Here is a 25,325-nt window from a genome sequence, read left to right on the forward strand (position 1 = left end):
TTTAACATTTTACATTACTTTTTGCCTACTTATGTATAAGCTAGAATCATGAAATTTGGTACACATATGTCCCTTAATCGTGCCAATGTGCGCACACAACGTGATGATCCTATCATTCTTATAAGTGTGTCAAACAATGAAATATACTTGTAAAAATCACCAAATTTACGAACAATCCAGAAATACGGCCAAATTTAACGTATTAGGGAGAGAGATACGACAAAATGTCACAGGACCAAAGTTGTAGATCACTCCGAATTGAAGGGACATTGTGCCATCCGTTTTGTGATACGACTTACCGTTTAGCCAAAAAATAGCTCAAAAGGAATGTCTGCACAGTCATTAAAATTGCCTCCATATTTCGATATCTTTGGGGGGTAAAAAGTGAAAAATTTGAACATCTTGGAATTTTCCCGTCGGTTAGGGACCAAAAGCTATAATTTCACCAAATTTCAATTGTCTACTTCGTCTGGCAGGTTGTGCCGCCATTTTGATTTGGGGGGATAGGGGATAAAAATGAGGAAATTCTCGAAAATTTTTAAGCCCACGAAACCTATAGGTTATCGTTTTGTATATACTATACGACTGTGTTCTTACGCTGAGCCCAAAATTTGAGCCCCCCCAGCGTGCCCCCTTCAGGGAATTTTGAGAATTTCCGATTTTTCTAGGGATCCTGGGGTCATCAGTTTCCTCCGTACCAAGTTTCAAATAACTGAGATTTCTGGAAGTGCCTCATTAATTCACGTCTTTTTTCATTTTTAAATATTTATATATACATCGCTCCAGCCCGACTTGCTTTTATATATATAGATGACAGATAAGCATGAGCACGTTGAAAAGTGCAGACTTCCACTTCGAGATTCATATCTCCTAAACGGTTTATGATATTAAGAAACGGTGTGCGCCATCAGACGCCTCATTTATCGCTCTACATGTTTGTTTCTAAACCATTTCCTCGTATCTCCCATATTAAGGGGGTAAATTGAGATCAAATTTTTAATAGGGTGAAATTTGGGTGCATTTGTAACATTTTACATTACTTTTTGCCTACTTATGTATAAGCTAGAATCATGAAATTTGGTACACATATGTCCCTTAATCGTGCCAATGTGCGCACACAACGTGATGATCCTATCATTCTTATAAGTGTGTCAAACAATGAAATATACTTGTAAAAATCACCAAATTTACGAACAATCCAGAAATACGGCCAAATTTAACGTATTAGGGAGAGAGATACGACAAAATGTCACAGGACCAAAGTTGTAGATCACTCCGAATTGAAGCGACATTGTGCCATCCGTTTTGTGATACGACTTACCGTTTAGCCAAAAAATAGCTCAAAAGGAATGTCTGCACAGTCATTAAAATTGCCTCCATATTTCGATATCTTTGGGGGGTAAAAAGTGAAAAATTTGAACATCTTGGAATTTTCCCGTCGGTTAGGGACCAAAAGCTATAATTTCACCAAATTTCAATTGTCTACTTCGTCTGGCAGGTTGTGCCGCCATTTTGATTTGGGGGGATAGGGGATAAAAATGAGGAAATTCTCGAAAATTTTTAAGCCCACGAAACCTATAGGTTATCGTTTTGTATATACTATACGACTGTGTTCTTACGCTGAGCCCAAAATTTGAGCCCCCCCAGCGTGCCCCCTTCAGGGAATTTTGAGAATTTCCGATTTTTCTAGGGATCCTGGGGTCATCAGTTTCCTCCGTACCAAGTTTCAAATTTCTGAGATTTCTGGAAGTGCCTCATTAATTCACGTCTTTTTTCATTTTTAAATATTTATATATACATCGCTCCAGCCCGACTTGCTTTTATATATATAGATGACAGATAAGCATGAGCACGTTGAAAAGTGCAGACTTCCACTTCGAGATTCATATCTCCTAAACGGTTTATGATATTAAGAAACGGTGTGCGCCATCAGACGCCTCATTTATCGCTCTACATGTTTGTTTCTAAACCATTTCCTCGTATCTCCCATATTAAGGGGGTAAATTGAGATCAAATTTTTAATAGGGTGAAATTTGGGTGCATTTTTAACATTTTACATTACTTTTTGCCTACTTATGTATAAGCTAGAATCATGAAATTTGGTACACATATGTCCCTTAATCGTGCCAATGTGCGCACACAACGTGATGATCCTATCATTCTTATAAGTGTGTCAAACAATGAAATATACTTGTAAAAATCACCAAATTTACGAACAATCCAGAAATACGGCCAAATTTAACGTATTAGGGAGAGAGATACGACAAAATGTCACAGGACCAAAGTTGTAGATCACTCCGAATTGAAGGGACATTGTGCCATCCGTTTTGTGATACGACTTACCGTTTAGCCAAAAAATAGCTCAAAAGGAATGTCTGCACAGTCATTAAAATTGCCTCCATATTTCGATATCTTTGGGGGGTAAAAAGTGAAAAATTTGAACATCTTGGAATTTTCCCGTCGGTTAGGGACCAAAAGCTATAATTTCACCAAATTTCAATTGTCTACTTCGTCTGGCAGGTTGTGCCGCCATTTTGATTTGGGGGGATAGGGGATAAAAATGAGGAAATTCTCGAAAATTTTTAAGCCCACGAAACCTATAGGTTATCGTTTTGTATATACTATACGACTGTGTTCTTACGCTGAGCCCAAAATTTGAGCCCCCCCAGCGTGCCCCCTTCAGGGAATTTTGAGAATTTCCGATTTTTCTAGGGATCCTGGGGTCATCAGTTTCCTCCGTACCAAGTTTCAAATAACTGAGATTTCTGGAAGTGCCTCATTAATTCACGTCTTTTTTCATTTTTAAATATTTATATATACATCGCTCCAGCCCGACTTGCTTTTATATATATAGATGACAGATAAGCATGAGCACGTTGAAAAGTGCAGACTTCCACTTCGAGATTCATATCTCCTAAACGGTTTATGATATTAAGAAACGGTGTGCGCCATCAGACGCCTCATTTATCGCTCTACATGTTTGTTTCTAAACCATTTCCTCGTATCTCCCATATTAAGGGGGTAAATTGAGATCAAATTTTTAATAGGGTGAAATTTGGGTGCATTTGTAACATTTTACATTACTTTTTGCCTACTTATGTATAAGCTAGAATCATGAAATTTGGTACACATATGTCCCTTAATCGTGCCAATGTGCGCACACAACGTGATGATCCTATCATTCTTATAAGTGTGTCAAACAATGAAATATACTTGTAAAAATCACCAAATTTACGAACAATCCAGAAATACGGCCAAATTTAACGTATTAGGGAGAGAGATACGACAAAATGTCACAGGACCAAAGTTGTAGATCACTCCGAATTGAAGCGACATTGTGCCATCCGTTTTGTGATACGACTTACCGTTTAGCCAAAAAATAGCTCAAAAGGAATGTCTGCACAGTCATTAAAATTGCCTCCATATTTCGATATCTTTGGGGGGTAAAAAGTGAAAAATTTGAACATCTTGGAATTTTCCCGTCGGTTAGGGACCAAAAGCTATAATTTCACCAAATTTCAATTGTCTACTTCGTCTGGCAGGTTGTGCCGCCATTTTGATTTGGGGGGATAGGGGATAAAAATGAGGAAATTCTCGAAAATTTTTAAGCCCACGAAACCTATAGGTTATCGTTTTGGATAAACTATACGACTGTGTTCTTATGCTGAGCCCAAAATTTGAGCCCCCCCAGCGTGCCCCCTTCAGGGAATTTTGAGAATTTCCGATTTTTCTAGGGATCCTGGGGTCATCAGTTTCCTCCGTACCAAGTTTCAAATTTCTGAGATTTCTGGAAGTGCCTCATTAATTCACGTCTTTTTTCATTTTTAAATATTTATATATACATCGCTCCAGCCCGACTTGCTTTTATATATATAGATGACAGATAAGCATGAGCACGTTGAAAAGTGCAGACTTCCACTTCGAGATTCATATCTCCTAAACGGTTTATGATATTAAGAAACGGTGTGCGCCATCAGACGCCTCATTTATCGCTCTACATGTTTGTTTCTAAACCATTTCCTCGTATCTCCCATATTAAGGGGGTAAATTGAGATCAAATTTTTAATAGGGTGAAATTTGGGTGCATTTTTAACATTTTACATTACTTTTTGCCTACTTATGTATAAGCTAGAATCATGAAATTTGGTACACATATGTCCCTTAATCGTGCCAATGTGCGCACACAACGTGATGATCCTATCATTCTTATAAGTGTGTCAAACAATGAAATATACTTGTAAAAATCACCAAATTTACGAACAATCCAGAAATACGGCCAAATTTAACGTATTAGGGAGAGAGATACGACAAAATGTCACAGGACCAAAGTTGTAGATCACTCCGAATTGAAGGGACATTGTGCCATCCGTTTTGTGATACGACTTACCGTTTAGCCAAAAAATAGCTCAAAAGGAATGTCTGCACAGTCATTAAAATTGCCTCCATATTTCGATATCTTTGGGGGGTAAAAAGTGAAAAATTTGAACATCTTGGAATTTTCCCGTCGGTTAGGGACCAAAAGCTATAATTTCACCAAATTTCAATTGTCTACTTCGTCTGGCAGGTTGTGCCGCCATTTTGATTTGGGGGGATAGGGGATAAAAATGAGGAAATTCTCGAAAATTTTTAAGCCCACGAAACCTATAGGTTATCGTTTTGTATATACTATACGACTGTGTTCTTACGCTGAGCCCAAAATTTGAGCCCCCCCAGCGTGCCCCCTTCAGGGAATTTTGAGAATTTCCGATTTTTCTAGGGATCCTGGGGTCATCAGTTTCCTCCGTACCAAGTTTCAAATAACTGAGATTTCTGGAAGTGCCTCATTAATTCACGTCTTTTTTCATTTTTAAATATTTATATATACATCGCTCCAGCCCGACTTGCTTTTATATATATAGATGACAGATAAGCATGAGCACGTTGAAAAGTGCAGACTTCCACTTCGAGATTCATATCTCCTAAACGGTTTATGATATTAAGAAACGGTGTGCGCCATCAGACGCCTCATTTATCGCTCTACATGTTTGTTTCTAAACCATTTCCTCGTATCTCCCATATTAAGGGGGTAAATTGAGATCAAATTTTTAATAGGGTGAAATTTGGGTGCATTTGTAACATTTTACATTACTTTTTGCCTACTTATGTATAAGCTAGAATCATGAAATTTGGTACACATATGTCCCTTAATCGTGCCAATGTGCGCACACAACGTGATGATCCTATCATTCTTATAAGTGTGTCAAACAATGAAATATACTTGTAAAAATCACCAAATTTACGAACAATCCAGAAATACGGCCAAATTTAACGTATTAGGGAGAGAGATACGACAAAATGTCACAGGACCAAAGTTGTAGATCACTCCGAATTGAAGCGACATTGTGCCATCCGTTTTGTGATACGACTTACCGTTTAGCCAAAAAATAGCTCAAAAGGAATGTCTGCACAGTCATTAAAATTGCCTCCATATTTCGATATCTTTGGGGGGTAAAAAGTGAAAAATTTGAACATCTTGGAATTTTCCCGTCGGTTAGGGACCAAAAGCTATAATTTCACCAAATTTCAATTGTCTACTTCGTCTGGCAGGTTGTGCCGCCATTTTGATTTGGGGGGATAGGGGATAAAAATGAGGAAATTCTCGAAAATTTTTAAGCCCACGAAACCTATAGGTTATCGTTTTGTATATACTATACGACTGTGTTCTTACGCTGAGCCCAAAATTTGAGCCCCCCCAGCGTGCCCCCTTCAGGGAATTTTGAGAATTTCCGATTTTTCTAGGGATCCTGGGGTCATCAGTTTCCTCCGTACCAAGTTTCAAATAACTGAGATTTCTGGAAGTGCCTCATTAATTCACGTCTTTTTTCATTTTTAAATATTTATATATACATCGCTCCAGCCCGACTTGCTTTTATATATATAGATGACAGATAAGCATGAGCACGTTGAAAAGTGCAGACTTCCACTTCGAGATTCATATCTCCTAAACGGTTTATGATATTAAGAAACGGTGTGCGCCATCAGACGCCTCATTTATCGCTCTACATGTTTGTTTCTAAACCATTTCCTCGTATCTCCCATATTAAGGGGGTAAATTGAGATCAAATTTTTAATAGGGTGAAATTTGGGTGCATTTGTAACATTTTACATTACTTTTTGCCTACTTATGTATAAGCTAGAATCATGAAATTTGGTACACATATGTCCCTTAATCGTGCCAATGTGCGCACACAACGTGATGATCCTATCATTCTTATAAGTGTGTCAAACAATGAAATATACTTGTAAAAATCACCAAATTTACGAACAATCCAGAAATACGGCCAAATTTAACGTATTAGGGAGAGAGATACGACAAAATGTCACAGGACCAAAGTTGTAGATCACTCCGAATTGAAGCGACATTGTGCCATCCGTTTTGTGATACGACTTACCGTTTAGCCAAAAAATAGCTCAAAAGGAATGTCTGCACAGTCATTAAAATTGCCTCCATATTTCGATATCTTTGGGGGGTAAAAAGTGAAAAATTTGAACATCTTGGAATTTTCCCGTCGGTTAGGGACCAAAAGCTATAATTTCACCAAATTTCAATTGTCTACTTCGTCTGGCAGGTTGTGCCGCCATTTTGATTTGGGGGGATAGGGGATAAAAATGAGGAAATTCTCGAAAATTTTTAAGCCCACGAAACCTATAGGTTATCGTTTTGGATAAACTATACGACTGTGTTCTTATGCTGAGCCCAAAATTTGAGCCCCCCCAGCGTGCCCCCTTCAGGGAATTTTGAGAATTTCCGATTTTTCTAGGGATCCTGGGGTCATCAGTTTCCTCCGTACCAAGTTTCAAATTTCTGAGATTTCTGGAAGTGCCTCATTAATTCACGTCTTTTTTCATTTTTAAATATTTATATATACATCGCTCCAGCCCGACTTGCTTTTATATATATAGATGACAGATAAGCATGAGCACGTTGAAAAGTGCAGACTTCCACTTCGAGATTCATATCTCCTAAACGGTTTATGATATTAAGAAACGGTGTGCGCCATCAGACGCCTCATTTATCGCTCTACATGTTTGTTTCTAAACCATTTCCTCGTATCTCCCATATTAAGGGGGTAAATTGAGATCAAATTTTTAATAGGGTGAAATTTGGGTGCATTTTTAACATTTTACATTACTTTTTGCCTACTTATGTATAAGCTAGAATCATGAAATTTGGTACACATATGTCCCTTAATCGTGCCAATGTGCGCACACAACGTGATGATCCTATCATTCTTATAAGTGTGTCAAACAATGAAATATACTTGTAAAAATCACCAAATTTACGAACAATCCAGAAATACGGCCAAATTTAACGTATTAGGGAGAGAGATACGACAAAATGTCACAGGACCAAAGTTGTAGATCACTCCGAATTGAAGGGACATTGTGCCATCCGTTTTGTGATACGACTTACCGTTTAGCCAAAAAATAGCTCAAAAGGAATGTCTGCACAGTCATTAAAATTGCCTCCATATTTCGATATCTTTGGGGGGTAAAAAGTGAAAAATTTGAACATCTTGGAATTTTCCCGTCGGTTAGGGACCAAAAGCTATAATTTCACCAAATTTCAATTGTCTACTTCGTCTGGCAGGTTGTGCCGCCATTTTGATTTGGGGGGATAGGGGATAAAAATGAGGAAATTCTCGAAAATTTTTAAGCCCACGAAACCTATAGGTTATCGTTTTGTATATACTATACGACTGTGTTCTTACGCTGAGCCCAAAATTTGAGCCCCCCCAGCGTGCCCCCTTCAGGGAATTTTGAGAATTTCCGATTTTTCTAGGGATCCTGGGGTCATCAGTTTCCTCCGTACCAAGTTTCAAATAACTGAGATTTCTGGAAGTGCCTCATTAATTCACGTCTTTTTTCATTTTTAAATATTTATATATACATCGCTCCAGCCCGACTTGCTTTTATATATATAGATGACAGATAAGCATGAGCACGTTGAAAAGTGCAGACTTCCACTTCGAGATTCATATCTCCTAAACGGTTTATGATATTAAGAAACGGTGTGCGCCATCAGACGCCTCATTTATCGCTCTACATGTTTGTTTCTAAACCATTTCCTCGTATCTCCCATATTAAGGGGGTAAATTGAGATCAAATTTTTAATAGGGTGAAATTTGGGTGCATTTGTAACATTTTACATTACTTTTTGCCTACTTATGTATAAGCTAGAATCATGAAATTTGGTACACATATGTCCCTTAATCGTGCCAATGTGCGCACACAACGTGATGATCCTATCATTCTTATAAGTGTGTCAAACAATGAAATATACTTGTAAAAATCACCAAATTTACGAACAATCCAGAAATACGGCCAAATTTAACGTATTAGGGAGAGAGATACGACAAAATGTCACAGGACCAAAGTTGTAGATCACTCCGAATTGAAGCGACATTGTGCCATCCGTTTTGTGATACGACTTACCGTTTAGCCAAAAAATAGCTCAAAAGGAATGTCTGCACAGTCATTAAAATTGCCTCCATATTTCGATATCTTTGGGGGGTAAAAAGTGAAAAATTTGAACATCTTGGAATTTTCCCGTCGGTTAGGGACCAAAAGCTATAATTTCACCAAATTTCAATTGTCTACTTCGTCTGGCAGGTTGTGCCGCCATTTTGATTTGGGGGGATAGGGGATAAAAATGAGGAAATTCTCGAAAATTTTTAAGCCCACGAAACCTATAGGTTATCGTTTTGTATATACTATACGACTGTGTTCTTACGCTGAGCCCAAAATTTGAGCCCCCCCAGCGTGCCCCCTTCAGGGAATTTTGAGAATTTCCGATTTTTCTAGGGATCCTGGGGTCATCAGTTTCCTCCGTACCAAGTTTCAAATTTCTGAGATTTCTGGAAGTGCCTCATTAATTCACGTCTTTTTTCATTTTTAAATATTTATATATACATCGCTCCAGCCCGACTTGCTTTTATATATATAGATGACAGATAAGCATGAGCACGTTGAAAAGTGCAGACTTCCACTTCGAGATTCATATCTCCTAAACGGTTTATGATATTAAGAAACGGTGTGCGCCATCAGACGCCTCATTTATCGCTCTACATGTTTGTTTCTAAACCATTTCCTCGTATCTCCCATATTAAGGGGGTAAATTGAGATCAAATTTTTAATAGGGTGAAATTTGGGTGCATTTTTAACATTTTACATTACTTTTTGCCTACTTATGTATAAGCTAGAATCATGAAATTTGGTACACATATGTCCCTTAATCGTGCCAATGTGCGCACACAACGTGATGATCCTATCATTCTTATAAGTGTGTCAAACAATGAAATATACTTGTAAAAATCACCAAATTTACGAACAATCCAGAAATACGGCCAAATTTAACGTATTAGGGAGAGAGATACGACAAAATGTCACAGGACCAAAGTTGTAGATCACTCCGAATTGAAGCGACATTGTGCCATCCGTTTTGTGATACGACTTACCGTTTAGCCAAAAAATAGCTCAAAAGGAATGTCTGCACAGTCATTAAAATTGCCTCCATATTTCGATATCTTTGGGGGGTAAAAAGTGAAAAATTTGAACATCTTGGAATTTTCCCGTCGGTTAGGGACCAAAAGCTATAATTTCACCAAATTTCAATTGTCTACTTCGTCTGGCAGGTTGTGCCGCCATTTTGATTTGGGGGGATAGGGGATAAAAATGAGGAAATTCTCGAAAATTTTTAAGCCCACGAAACCTATAGGTTATCGTTTTGTATATACTATACGACTGTGTTCTTACGCTGAGCCCAAAATTTGAGCCCCCCCAGCGTGCCCCCTTCAGGGAATTTTGAGAATTTCCGATTTTTCTAGGGATCCTGGGGTCATCAGTTTCCTCCGTACCAAGTTTCAAATAACTGAGATTTCTGGAAGTGCCTCATTAATTCACGTCTTTTTTCATTTTTAATATTTATATATACATCGCTCCAGCCCGACTTGCTTTTATATATATAGATGACAGATAAGCATGAGCACGTTGAAAAGTGCAGACTTCCACTTCGAGATTCATATCTCCTAAACGGTTTATGATATTAAGAAACGGTGTGCGCCATCAGACGCCTCATTTATCGCTCTACATGTTTGTTTCTAAACCATTTCCTCGTATCTCCCATATTAAGGGGGTAAATTGAGATCAAATTTTTTAATAGGGTGAAATTTGGGTGCATTTGTAACATTTTACATTACTTTTTGCCTACTTATGTATAAGCTAGAATCATGAAATTTGGTACACATATGTCCCTTAATCGTGCCAATGTGCGCACACAACGTGATGATCCTATCATCTTATAAGTGTGTCAAACAATGAAATATACTTGTAAAAATCACCAAATTTACGAACAATCCAGAAATACGGCCAAATTTAACGTATTAGGGAGAGAGATACGACAAAATGTCACAGGACCAAAGTTGTAGATCACTCCGAATTGAAGCGACATTGTGCCATCCGTTTTGTGATACGACTTACCGTTTAGCCAAAAAATAGCTCAAAAGGAATGTCTGCACAGTCATTAAAATTGCCTCCATATTTCGATATCTTTGGGGGGTAAAAAGTGAAAAATTTGAACATCTTGGAATTTTCCGTCGGTTAGGGACCAAAAGCTATAATTTCACCAAATTTCAATTGTCTACTTCGTCTGGCAGGTTGTGCCGCCATTTTGATTTGGGGGGATAGGGGATAAAAATGAGGAAATTCTCGAAAAATTTTAAGCCCACGAAACCTATAGGTTATCGTTTTGGATAAACTATACGACTGTGTTCTTATGCTGAGCCCAAAATTTGAGCCCCCCCCAGCGTGCACCCCCCCTTCAGGGAATTTTGAGAATTTTCCGATTTTTTCTAGGGATCCTGGGGTCATCAGTTTCTCGTACCAAGTTTCAAATTTCTGAGATTTCTGGAAGTGCCTCATTAATTCACGTCTTTTTTCATTTTTAAATATTTATATATACATCGCTCCCAGCCCGACTTGCTTTTATATATATAGATGACAGATAAGCATGAGCACGTTGAAAAGTGCAGACTTCCACTTCGAGATTCATATCTCCTAAACGGTTTATGATATTAAGAAACGGTGTGCGCCATCAGACGCCTCATTTATCGCTCTACATGTTTGTTTCTAAACCATTTCCTCGTATCTCCCATATTAAGGGGGTAAATTGAGATCAAATTTTTAATAGGGTGAAATTTGGGTGCATTTTTAACATTTTACATTACTTTTTGCCTACTTATGTATAAGCTAGAATCATGAAATTTGGATACACATATGTCCCTTAATCGTGCCAATGTGCGCACACAACGTGATGATCCTATCATTCTTATAAGTGTGTCAAACAATGAAATATACTTGTAAAAATCACCAAATTTACGAACAATCCAGAAATACGGCCAAATTTAACGTATTAGGGAGAGAGATACGACAAAATGTCACAGGACCAAAGTTGTAGATCACTCCGAATTGAAGGGACATTGTGCCATCCGTTTTGTGATACGACTTACCGTTTAGCCAAAAAATAGCTCAAAAGGAATGTCTGCACAGTCATTAAAATTGCCTCCATATTTCGATATCTTTGGGGGGTAAAAAGTGAAAAATTTGAACATCTTGGAATTTTCCCGTCGGTTAGGGACCAAAAGCTATAATTTCACCAAATTTCAATTGTCTACTTCGTCTGGCAGGTTGTGCCGCCATTTTGATTTGGGGGGATAGGGGATAAAAATGAGGAAATTCTCGAAAATTTTTAAGCCCACGAAACCTATAGGTTATCGTTTTGTATATACTATACGACTGTGTTCTTACGCTGAGCCCAAAATTTGAGCCCCCCCAGCGTGCCCCCTTCAGGGAATTTTGAGAATTTCCGATTTTTTCTAGGGATCCTGGGGTCATCAGTTTCCTCCGTACCAAGTTTCAAATAACTGAGATTTCTGGAAGTGCCTCATTAATTCACGTCTTTTTTCATTTTTAAATATTATATATACATCGCTCCAGCCCGACTTGCTTTTATATATATAGATGACAGATAAGCATGAGCACGTTGAAAAGTGCAGACTTCCACTTCGAGATTCATATCTCCTAAACGGTTTATGATATTAAGAAACGGAGTGTGCGCCATCAGACGCCTCATTTATCGCTCTACATGTTTGTTTCTAAACCATTTCCTCGTATCTCCCATATTAAGGGGGTAAATTGAGATCAAATTTTTAATAGGGTGAAATTTGGTGCATTTGTAACATTTTACATTACTTTTTGCCTACTTATGTATAAGCTAGAATCATGAAATTTGGTACACATATGTCCCTTAATCGTGCCAATGTGCGCACACAACGTGATGATCCTATCATTCTTATAAGTGTGTCAACAATGAAATATACTTGTAAAAATCACCAAATTTACGAACAATCCAGAAATACGGCCAAATTTAACGTATTAGGGAGAGAGATACGACAAAATGTCACAGGACCAAAGTTGTAGATCACTCCGAATTGAAGCGACATTGTGCCATCCGTTTTGTGATACGACTTACCGTTTAGCCAAAAAATAGCTCAAAAGGAATGTCTGCACAGTCATTAAAATTGCCTCCATATTTCGATATCTTTGGGGGGTAAAAAGTGAAAAATTTGAACATCTTGGAATTTTCCCGTCGGTTAGGGACCAAAAGCTATAATTTCACCAAATTTCAATTGTCTACTTCGTCTGGCAGGTTGTGCCGCCATTTTGATTTGGGGGGATAGGGGATAAAAATGAGGAAATTCTCGAAAATTTTTAAGCCCACGAAACCTATAGGTTATCGTTTTGGATAAACTATACGACTGTGTTCTTATGCTGAGCCCAAAATTTGAGCCCCCCCAGCGTGCCCCCTTCAGGGAATTTTGAGAATTTCCGATTTTTCTAGGGATCCTGGGGTCATCAGTTTCCTCCGTACCAAGTTTCAAATTTCTGAGATTTCTGGAAGTGCCTCATTAATTCACGTCTTTTTTCATTTTTAAATATTTATATATACATCGCTCCAGCCCGACTTGCTTTTATATATATAGATGACAGATAAGCATGAGCACGTTGAAAAGTGCAGACTTCCACTTCGAGATTCATATCTCCTAAACGGTTTATGATATTAAGAAACGGTGTGCGCCATCAGACGCCTCATTTATCGCTCTACATGTTTGTTTCTAAACCATTTCCTCGTATCTCCCATATTAAGGGGGTAAATTGAGATCAAATTTTTAATAGGGTGAAATTTGGGTGCATTTTTAACATTTTACATTACTTTTTGCCTACTTATGTATAAGCTAGAATCATGAAATTTGGTACACATATGTCCCTTAATCGTGCCAATGTGCGCACACAACGTGATGATCCTATCATTCTTATAAGTGTGTCAAACAATGAAATATACTTGTAAAAATCACCAAATTTACGAACAATCCAGAAATACGGCCAAATTTAACGTATTAGGGAGAGAGATACGACAAAATGTCACAGGACCAAAGTTGTAGATCACTCCGAATTGAAGGGACATTGTGCCATCCGTTTTGTGATACGACTTACCGTTTAGCCAAAAAATAGCTCAAAAGGAATGTCTGCACAGTCATTAAAATTGCCTCCATATTTCGATATCTTTGGGGGGTAAAAAGTGAAAAATTTGAACATCTTGGAATTTTCCCGTCGGTTAGGGACCAAAAGCTATAATTTCACCAAATTTCAATTGTCTACTTCGTCTGGCAGGTTGTGCCGCCATTTTGATTTGGGGGGATAGGGGATAAAAATGAGGAAATTCTCGAAAATTTTTAAGCCCACGAAACCTATAGGTTATCGTTTTGTATATACTATACGACTGTGTTCTTACGCTGAGCCCAAAATTTGAGCCCCCCCAGCGTGCCCCCTTCAGGGAATTTTGAGAATTTCCGATTTTTCTAGGGATCCTGGGGTCATCAGTTTCCTCCGTACCAAGTTTCAAATAACTGAGATTTCTGGAAGTGCCTCATTAATTCACGTCTTTTTTCATTTTTAAATATTTATATATACATCGCTCCAGCCCGACTTGCTTTTATATATATAGATGACAGATAAGCATGAGCACGTTGAAAAGTGCAGACTTCCACTTCGAGATTCATATCTCCTAAACGGTTTATGATATTAAGAAACGGTGTGCGCCATCAGACGCCTCATTTATCGCTCTACATGTTTGTTTCTAAACCATTTCCTCGTATCTCCCATATTAAGGGGGTAAATTGAGATCAAATTTTTAATAGGGTGAAATTTGGGTGCATTTGTAACATTTTACATTACTTTTTGCCTACTTATGTATAAGCTAGAATCATGAAATTTGGTACACATATGTCCCTTAATCGTGCCAATGTGCGCACACAACGTGATGATCCTATCATTCTTATAAGTGTGTCAAACAATGAAATATACTTGTAAAAATCACCAAATTTACGAACAATCCAGAAATACGGCCAAATTTAACGTATTAGGGAGAGAGATACGACAAAATGTCACAGGACCAAAGTTGTAGATCACTCCGAATTGAAGCGACATTGTGCCATCCGTTTTGTGATACGACTTACCGTTTAGCCAAAAAATAGCTCAAAAGGAATGTCTGCACAGTCATTAAAATTGCCTCCATATTTCGATATCTTTGGGGGGTAAAAAGTGAAAAATTTGAACATCTTGGAATTTTCCCGTCGGTTAGGGACCAAAAGCTATAATTTCACCAAATTTCAATTGTCTACTTCGTCTGGCAGGTTGTGCCGCCATTTTGATTTGGGGGGATAGGGGATAAAAATGAGGAAATTCTCGAAAATTTTTAAGCCCACGAAACCTATAGGTTATCGTTTTGGATAAACTATACGACTGTGTTCTTATGCTGAGCCCAAAATTTGAGCCCCCCCAGCGTGCCCCCTTCAGGGAATTTTGAGAATTTCCGATTTTTCTAGGGATCCTGGGGTCATCAGTTTCCTCCGTACCAAGTTTCAAATTTCTGAGATTTCTGGAAGTGCCTCATTAATTCACGTCTTTTTTCATTTTTAAATATTTATATATACATCGCTCCAGCCCGACTTGCTTTTATATATATAGATGACAGATAAGCATGAGCACGTTGAAAAGTGCAGACTTCCACTTCGAGATTCATATCTCCTAAACGGTTTATGATATTAAGAAACGGTGTGCGCCATCAGACGCCTCATTTATCGCTCTACATGTTTGTTTCTAAACCATTTCCTCGTATCTCCCATATTAAGGGGGTAAATTGAGATCAAATTTTTAATAGGGTGAAATTTGGGTGCATTTTTAACATTTTACATTACTTTTTGCCTACTTATGTATAAGCTAGAATCATGAAATTTGGTACACATATGTCCCTTAATCGTGCCAATGTGCGCACACAACGTGATGATCCTATCATTCTTATAAGTGTGTCAAACAATGAAATATACTTGTAAAAATCACCAAATTTACGAACAATCCAGAAATACGGCCAAATTTAACGTATTAGGGAGAGAGATACGACAAAATGTCACAGGACCAAAGTTGTAGATCACTCCGAATTGAAGCGACATTGTGCCATCCGTTTTGTGATACGACTTACCGTTTAGCCAAAAAATAGCTCAAAAGGAATGTCTGCACAGTCATTAAAATTGCCTCCATATTTCGATATCTTTGGGGGGTAAAAAGTGAAAAATTTGAACATCTTGGAATTTTCCCGTCGGTTAGGGACCAAAAGCTATAATTTCACCAAATTTCAATTGTCTACTTCGTCTGGCAGGTTGTGCCGCCATTTTGATTTGGGGGGATAGGGGATAAAAATGAGGAAATTCTCGAAAATTTTTAAGCCCACGAAACCTATAGGTTATCGTTTTGTATATACTATACGACTGTGTTCTTACGCTGAGCCCAAAATTTGAGCCCCCCCAGCGTGCCCCCTTCAGGGAATTTTGAGAATTTCCGATTTTTCTAGGGATCCTGGGGTCATCAGTTTCCTCCGTACCAAGTTTCAAATAACTGAGATTTCTGGAAGTGCCTCATTAATTCACGTCTTTTTTCATTTTTAAATATTTATATATACATCGCTCCAGCCCGACTTGCTTTTATATATATAGATGACAGATAAGCATGAGCACGTTGAAAAGTGCAGACTTCCACTTCGAGATTCATATCTCCTAAACGGTTTATGATATTAAGAAACGGTGTGCGCCATCAGACGCCTCATTTATCGCTCTACATGTTTGTTTCTAAACCATTTCCTCGTATCTCCCATATTAAGGGGGTAAATTGAGATCAAATTTTTAATAGGGTGAAATTTGGGTGCATTTGTAACATTTTACATTACTTTTTGCCTACTTATGTATAAGCTAGAATCATGAAATTTGGTACACATATGTCCCTTAATCGTGCCAATGTGCGCACACAACGTGATGATCCTATCATTCTTATAAGTGTGTCAAACAATGAAATATACTTGTAAAAATCACCAAATTTACGAACAATCCAGAAATACGGCCAAATTTAACGTATTAGGGAGAGAGATACGACAAAATGTCACAGGACCAAAGTTGTAGATCACTCCGAATTGAAGCGACATTGTGCCATCCGTTTTGTGATACGACTTACCGTTTAGCCAAAAAATAGCTCAAAAGGAATGTCTGCACAGTCATTAAAATTGCCTCCATATTTCGATATCTTTGGGGGGTAAAAAGTGAAAAATTTGAACATCTTGGAATTTTCCCGTCGGTTAGGGACCAAAAGCTATAATTTCACCAAATTTCAATTGTCTACTTCGTCTGGCAGGTTGTGCCGCCATTTTGATTTGGGGGGATAGGGGATAAAAATGAGGAAATTCTCGAAAATTTTTAAGCCCACGAAACCTATAGGTTATCGTTTTGGATAAACTATACGACTGTGTTCTTATGCTGAGCCCAAAATTTGAGCCCCCCCAGCGTGCCCCCTTCAGGGAATTTTGAGAATTTCCGATTTTTCTAGGGATCCTGGGGTCATCAGTTTCCTCCGTACCAAGTTTCAAATTTCTGAGATTTCTGGAAGTGCCTCATTAATTCACGTCTTTTTTCATTTTTAAATATTTATATATACATCGCTCCAGCCCGACTTGCTTTTATATATATAGATGACAGATAAGCATGAGCACGTTGAAAAGTGCAGACTTCCACTTCGAGATTCATATCTCCTAAACGGTTTATGATATTAAGAAACGGTGTGCGCCATCAGACGCCTCATTTATCGCTCTACATGTTTGTTTCTAAACCATTTCCTCGTATCTCCCATATTAAGGGGGTAAATTGAGATCAAATTTTTAATAGGGTGAAATTTGGGTGCATTTTTAACATTTTACATTACTTTTTGCCTACTTATGTATAAGCTAGAATCATGAAATTTGGTACACATATGTCCCTTAATCGTGCCAATGTGCGCACACAACGTGATGATCCTATCATTCTTATAAGTGTGTCAAACAATGAAATATACTTGTAAAAATCACCAAATTTACGAACAATCCAGAAATACGGCCAAATTTAACGTATTAGGGAGAGAGATACGACAAAATGTCACAGGACCAAAGTTGTAGATCACTCCGAATTGAAGGGACATTGTGCCATCCGTTTTGTGATACGACTTACCGTTTAGCCAAAAAATAGCTCAAAAGGAATGTCTGCACAGTCATTAAAATTGCCTCCATATTTCGATATCTTTGGGGGGTAAAAAGTGAAAAATTTGAACATCTTGGAATTTTCCCGTCGGTTAGGGACCAAAAGCTATAATTTCACCAAATTTCAATTGTCTACTTCGTCTGGCAGGTTGTGCCGCCATTTTGATTTGGGGGGATAGGGGATAAAAGTGAGGAAATTCTCGAAAATTTTTAAGCCCTCGAAACCTATAGGTTATCGTTTTGTATATACTATACGACTGTGTTCTTACGCTGAGCCCAAAATTTGAGCCCCCCCAGCGTGCCCCCTTCAGGGAATTTTGAGAATTTCCGATTTTTCTAGGGATCCTGGGGTCATCAGTTTCCTCCGTACCAAGTTTCAAATAACTGAGATTTCTGGAAGTGCCTCATTAATTCACGTCTTTTTTCATTTTTAAATATTTATATATACATCGCTCCAGCCCGACTTGCTTTTATATATATAGATGACAGATAAGCATGAGCACGTTGAAAAGTGCAGACTTCCACTTCGAGATTCATATCTCCTAAACGGTTTATGATATTAAGAAACGGTGTGCGCCATCAGACGCCTCATTTATCGCTCTACATGTTTGTTTCTAAACCATTTCCTCGTATCTCCCATATTAAGGGGGTAAATTGAGATCAAATTTTTAATAGGGTGAAATTTGGGTGCATTTGTAACATTTTACATTACTTTTTGCCTACTTATGTATAAGCTAGAATCATGAAATTTGGTACACATATGTCCCTTAATCGTGCCAATGTGCGCACACAACGTGATGATCCTATCATTCTTATAAGTGTGTCAAACAATGAAATATACTTGTAAAAATCACCAAATTTACGAACAATCCAGAAATACGGCCAAATTTAACGTATTAGGGAGAGAGATACGACAAAATGTCACAGGACCAAAGTTGTAGATCACTCCGAATTGAAGCGACATTGTGCCATCCGTTTTGTGATACGACTTACCGTTTAGCCAAAAAATAGCTCAAAAGGAATGTCTGCACAGTCATTAAAATTGCCTCCATATTTCGATATCTTTGGGGGGTAAAAAGTGAAAAATTTGAACATCTTGGAATTTTCCCGTCGGTTAGGGACCAAAAGCTATAATTTCACCAAATTTCAATTGTCTACTTCGTCTGGCAGGTTGTGCCGCCATTTTGATTTGGGGGGATAGGGGATAAAAATGAGGAAATTCTCGAAAATTTTTAAGCCCACGAAACCTATAGGTTATCGTTTTGTATATACTATACGACTGTGTTCTTATGCTGAGCCCAAAATTTGAGCCCCCCCAGCGTGCCCCCTTCAGGGAATTTTGAGAATTTCCGATTTTTCTAGGGATCCTGGGGTCATCAGTTTCCTCCGTACCAAGTTTCAAATTTCTGAGATTTATGGAAGTGCCTCATTAATTCACGTCTTTTTTCATTTTTAAATATTTATATATACATCGCTCCAGCCCGACATGCTTTTATATATATAGATGACAGATAAGCATGAGCACGTTGAAAAGTGCAGACTTCCACTTCGAGATTCATATCTCCTAAACGGTTTATGATATTAAGAAACGGTTTGCGCCATCAGACGCCTCATTTATCGCTCTACATGTTTGTTTCTAAACCATTTAATCGTATCTCCCATATTAAGGGGGTAAATTGAGATCAAATTTTGAATAGGGTGAAATTTGGGTGCATTTTTATCATTTTACATTACTTTTTGCCTACTTATGTATAAGCTAGAATCATGAAATTTGGTACACACATGTCCCTTAATCGTGCCAATGTGCGCACACAACGTGATGATCCTATCATTCTTATAAGTGTGTCAAACAATGAAATGTACTTGTAAAAATCACCAAATTTACGAACAATCCAGAAATACGGCCAAATTTAACGTATTAGGGAGAGAGATACGACAAAATGTCACAGGACCAAAGTTGTAGATCACTCCGAATTGAAGCGACATTGTGCCATCCGTTTTGTGATACGACTTACCGTTTAGCCAAAAAATAGCTCAAAAGGAATGTCTGCACAGTCATTAAAATTGCTCCATATTTCGATATCTTTGGGGGGTAAAAAGTGAAAAATTTGAACATCTTGGAATTTTCCCGTCGGTTAGGGACCAAAAGCTATAATTTCACCAAATTTCAATTGTCTACTTCGTCTGGCAGGTTGTGCCGCCATTTTGATTTGGGGGGATAGGGGATAAAAATGAGGAAATTCTCGAAAATTTTTAAGCCCACGAAACCTATAGGTTATCGTTTTGGATATACTATACGACTGTGTTCTTATGCTGAGCCCAAAATTTGAGCCCCCCCAGCGTGCCCCCTTCAGGGAATTTTGAGAATTTCCGATTTTTCTAGGGATCCTGGGGTCATCAGTTTCCTCCGTACAAAGTTTCAAATTTCTGAGATTTATGGAAGTGCCTCATTAATTCACGTCTTTTTTCATTTTTAAATATTTATATATACATCGCTCCAGCCCGACTTGCTTTTATATATATAGATAACGGATAAGCATGAGCACGTTGAAAAGTGCAGACTTCCACTTCGAGATTCATATCTCCTAAACGGTTTATGATATTAAGAAACGGTGTGCGCCATCAGACGCCTCATTTATCGCTCTACATATTTGTTTCTAAACCATTTCCTCGTATCTCCCATATTAAGGGGGTAAATTGAGATCAAATTTTGAATAGGGTGAAATTTGGGTGCATTTTTATCATTGTACATTACTTTTTGCCTACTTATGTATAAGCTAGAATCATGAAATTTGGTACACACATGTCCCTTAATCGTGCCAATGTGCGCACACAACGTGATGATCCTATCATTCTTATAAGTGTGTCAAACAATGAAATGTACTTGTAAAAATCACCAAATTTACGAACAATCCAGAAATACGGCCAAATTTAACGTATTAGGGAGAGAGATACGACAAAATGTCACAGGACCAAAGTTGTAGATCACTCCGAATTGAAGGGACATTGTGCCATCCGTTTTGTGATACGACTTACCGTTTAGCCAAAAAATAGCTCAAAAGGAATGTCTGCACAGTCATTAAAATTGCCTCCATATTTCGATATCTTTGGGGGGTAAAAAGTGAAAAATTTGAACATCTTGGAATTTTCCCGTCGGTTAGGGACCAAAAGCTATAATTTCACCAAATTTCAATTGTCTACTTCGTCTGGCAGGTTGTGCCGCCATTTTGATTTGGGGGGATAGGGGATAAAAATGAGGAAATTCTCGAAAATTTTTAAGCCCACGAAACCTATAGGTTATCGTTTTGGATAAACTATACGACTGTGTTCTTATGCTGAGCCCAAAATTTGAGCCCCCCCAGCGTGCCCCCTTCAGGGAATTTTGAGAATTTCCGATTTTTCTAGGGATCCTGGGGTCATCAGTTTCCTCCGTACCAAGTTTCAAATTTCTGAGATTTCTGGAAGTGCCTCATTAATTCACGTCTTTTTTCATTTTTAAATATTTATATATACATCGCTCCAGCCCGACTTGCTTTTATATATATAGATGACAGATAAGCATGAGCACGTTGAAAAGTGCAGACTTCCACTTCGAGATTCATATCTCCTAAACGGTTTATGATATTAAGAAACGGTGTGCGCCATCAGACGCCTCATTTATCGCTCTACATGTTTGTTTCTAAACCATTTCCTCGTATCTCCCATATTAAGGGGGTAAATTGAGATCAAATTTTTAATAGGGTGAAATTTGGGTGCATTTTTAACATTTTACATTACTTTTTGCCTACTTATGTATAAGCTAGAATCATGAAATTTGGTACACATATGTCCCTTAATCGTGCCAATGTGCGCACACAACGTGATGATCCTATCATTCTTATAAGTGTGTCAAACAATGAAATATACTTGTAAAAATCACCAAATTTACGAACAATCCAGAAATACGGCCAAATTTAACGTATTAGGGAGAGAGATACGACAAAATGTCACAGGACCAAAGTTGTAGATCACTCCGAATTGAAGGGACATTGTGCCATCCGTTTTGTGATACGACTTACCGTTTAGCCAAAAAATAGCTCAAAAGGAATGTCTGCACAGTCATTAAAATTGCCTCCATATTTCGATATCTTTGGGGGGTAAAAAGTGAAAAATTTGAACATCTTGGAATTTTCCCGTCGGTTAGGGACCAAAAGCTATAATTTCACCAAATTTCAATTGTCTACTTCGTCTGGCAGGTTGTGCCGCCATTTTGATTTGGGGGGATAGGGGATAAAAATGAGGAAATTCTCGAAAATTTTTAAGCCCACGAAACCTATAGGTTATCGTTTTGGATAAACTATACGACTGTGTTCTTATGCTGAGCCCAAAATTTGAGCCCCCCCAGCGTGCCCCCTTCAGGGAATTTTGAGAATTTCCGATTTTTCTAGGGATCCTGGGGTCATCAGTTTCCTCCGTACCAAGTTTCAAATTTCTGAGATTTCTGGAAGTGCCTCATTAATTCTCGTCTTTTTTCATTTTTAAATATTTATATATACATCGCTCCAGCCCGACTTGCTTTTATATATATAGATGACAGATAAGCATGAGCACGTTGAAAAGTGCAGACTTCCACTTCGAGATTCATATCTCCTAAACGGTTTATGATATTAAGAAACGGTGTGCGCCATCAGACGCCTCATTTATCGCTCTACATGTTTGTTTCTAAACCATTTCCTCGTATCTCCCATATTAAGGGGGTAAATTGAGATCAAATTTTTAATAGGGTGAAATTTGGGTGCATTTTTAACATTTTACATTACTTTTTGCCTACTTATGTATAAGCTAGAATCATGAAATTTGGTACACATATGTCCCTTAATCGTGCCAATGTGCGCACACAACGTGATGATCCTATCATTCTTATAAGTGTGTCAAACAATGAAATATACTTGTAAAAATCACCAAATTTACGAACAATCCAGAAATACGGCCAAATTTAACGTATTAGGGAGAGAGATACGACAAAATGTCACAGGACCAAAGTTGTAGATCACTCCGAATTGAAGCGACATTGTGCCATCCGTTTTGTGATACGACTTACCGTTTAGCCAAAAAATAGCTCAAAAGGAATGTCTGCACAGTCATTAAAATTGCCTCCATATTTCGATATCTTTGGGGGGTAAAAAGTGAAAAATTTGAACATCTTGGAATTTTCCCGTCGGTTAGGGACCAAAAGCTATAATTTCACCAAATTTCAATTGTCTACTTCGTCTGGCAGGTTGTGCCGCCATTTTGATTTGGGGGGATAGGGGATAAAAATGAGGAAATTCTCGAAAATTTTTAAGCCCACGAAACCTATAGTTTATCGTTTTGTATATACTATACGACTGTGTTCTTACGCTGAGCCCAAAATTTGAGCCCCCCCAGCGTGCCCCCTTCAGGGAATTTTGAGAATTTCCGATTTTTCTAGGGATCCTGGGGTCATCAGTTTCCTCCGTACCAAGTTTCAAATTTCTGAGATTTCTGGAAGTGCCTCATTAATTCACGTCTTTTTTCATTTTTAAATATTTATATATACATCGCTCCAGCCCGACTTGCTTTTATATATATAGATTTATAAGGCGATTTGTCATGAATCACTTTGATCGACTGGGAATTGAAGTGTGATTTTATTCATTCTATACACAAAGAACTGTTGCCTCGATCACGTTTTAATTTTATCTTAATGAGTTTTGTCTTCATTATTTCGTGAAGTGTTTCTTCATCATCGTTTCATTTATTACGAGTACCTTAACTTTATTTCTTTATCGAGGTAGGAATCTATCATTCATTGGCTCAGAAAAAATCTCTGCACAGTTATTTGTCCACGTCTGTGCATATTTTAAGAACGCAGATGAATTTGGATGCTCTGTATATAAAGAGAGATCGCTCATGCGAGTAGCCCTAGTAACACGAGAAATAGAAGATGTCGTCGCTGACTACCCATAATTATTCTGTATGGAGTATCCTATGTTTTGTTTAGAACAGCACAAAAGTGTGGTATTACAGGAGCAGGCGTATTTCCAACTGTATTTCTAAATGTATTATCATGGGACACCAAAATTAAACATTACAATACAGCGGTGAGACCTGAGGACATGAGATCTCACGGATCTCATTGAACGAAGATGGAGAAGGAGAGAGATGTGAGCTAGTGAACTGCACTCGGGTGTTAGTAAAGGCTGTGTTCTCCTGATAGGCTACGAAATCCCATGGAGGAGTAGAATTTCACGAATTAAAACTAATTAATTAAGGCGAGTAATTACGCGTGTTTAGCTGATCAGCACTTTGAGAAAAGTGACCTTCAGGTGGAACAAATCGTCCGGCTTCGTGGCTGAGTGGTCAATGTTTCAGCCTTCGATTGAAAAGGTCTCAGGTTCGATACTCAGCTGGATCGGGAATTTTAGCCACATCTGATTAATTCCTCTGAATATTCGTGTTTAACTCAATACACATCTCTTCCTATCCACACGCCTTAGTAAATACATTCCTCAACATTGCGTTAGCGTTAGAAAGGACATCCAAACTGGTCCAAGTTCATATATGCGACACAGTCCTCACTCATGACCGCACCAGAGTGTGGGAAAAAGGTGGGGAAGAAGAATGCGAAAGTGGAATAAATGTTATAAACAAAGGCTGCAGTCAAGCTGCTTTGGAACTGTTTGTTATTAATGTAACGAGGGGTTTTTCTTTCACGTCGAAACTATTCAATGTTATTTATTCGAAGTTTTGGACAGGTTTTGTATATTATTATTATTATTATTATTATTATTATTATTATTATTATTATTATTATGATTATTATAGCATGGAATGGTAGCATAGTGGTAATTTTTGTCGTTAGATTATGCATTTCATGTTAAATTCCTTCTAGGGAGGTTATTTAAGTCGTGGTATTTAAGGGGAGGCGGTAAGCCCTCCCATTGTAATTTAATTCCCGGATCATCCAAAAGTGTCCTGGTACTTTCACTTCACGATCGTCTTGGATATTTTTATTATAAATCTATCTTTTATGCGTCTAATATTTACGTCGAAGAATTAAATTTTGGGTCAGGAAAATACATCGTGGATGACGATTGCATCATACAATTCAGATATTCATGTCCAAGATGGTCAGCCTATGAAGAAAGGTAAAGTAGAGAGACTAATAATTATATTATTTAAAAATAAATCTCTTAAAATTAAAGTTCAAAGTTGATGATCTCCTCAGAAGAATTGGATAAAAAGTACATGCAAAGAGAGAAGGTCCATTCAAAGAGAATTCATAACAATAAATAATTAAATATTAAAAACTTGCAGGCATTAAATATAAAAACCATGCAGGCATTCATCACAAGAAAAATGAAATCCCAGAAACTTTGTACGGATTTAGTAACCTACTAATTGTTTATTTGTCCCCTTTGCCAACTAGAAACGATATAGTTAAAAACCTAGTATACGAACTGTGCGTGTAAAACGTTGAAAGTGACCGAGTGTGTAAAACATACTGTATCTGTTAACTTGTGTGTTTGTGATCTGTATTAATCTGTAATTGTTAGAATTAAGATTATTAAATTATTTTTGGTATTGAAGGTGAGTTCCTAAAGTGGATAGATTGAAA

General features: G+C 37.8%; 1 protein-coding gene across 1 annotated transcript in view; it reads right to left on the minus strand.

Annotated features, from left to right (window-relative positions):
* Positions 1–25,325, minus strand: part of LOC136864566 (zwei Ig domain protein zig-8) — a 729,461-nt gene that overhangs the window by 119,533 nt on the left and 584,603 nt on the right. The gene's annotated exons all lie outside the window — the stretch shown is intronic.

This window comes from Anabrus simplex, chromosome 1 (assembly GCF_040414725.1).
Source record: "Anabrus simplex isolate iqAnaSimp1 chromosome 1, ASM4041472v1, whole genome shotgun sequence".
NCBI classification, from domain to species: domain Eukaryota; kingdom Metazoa; phylum Arthropoda; class Insecta; order Orthoptera; family Tettigoniidae; genus Anabrus; species Anabrus simplex.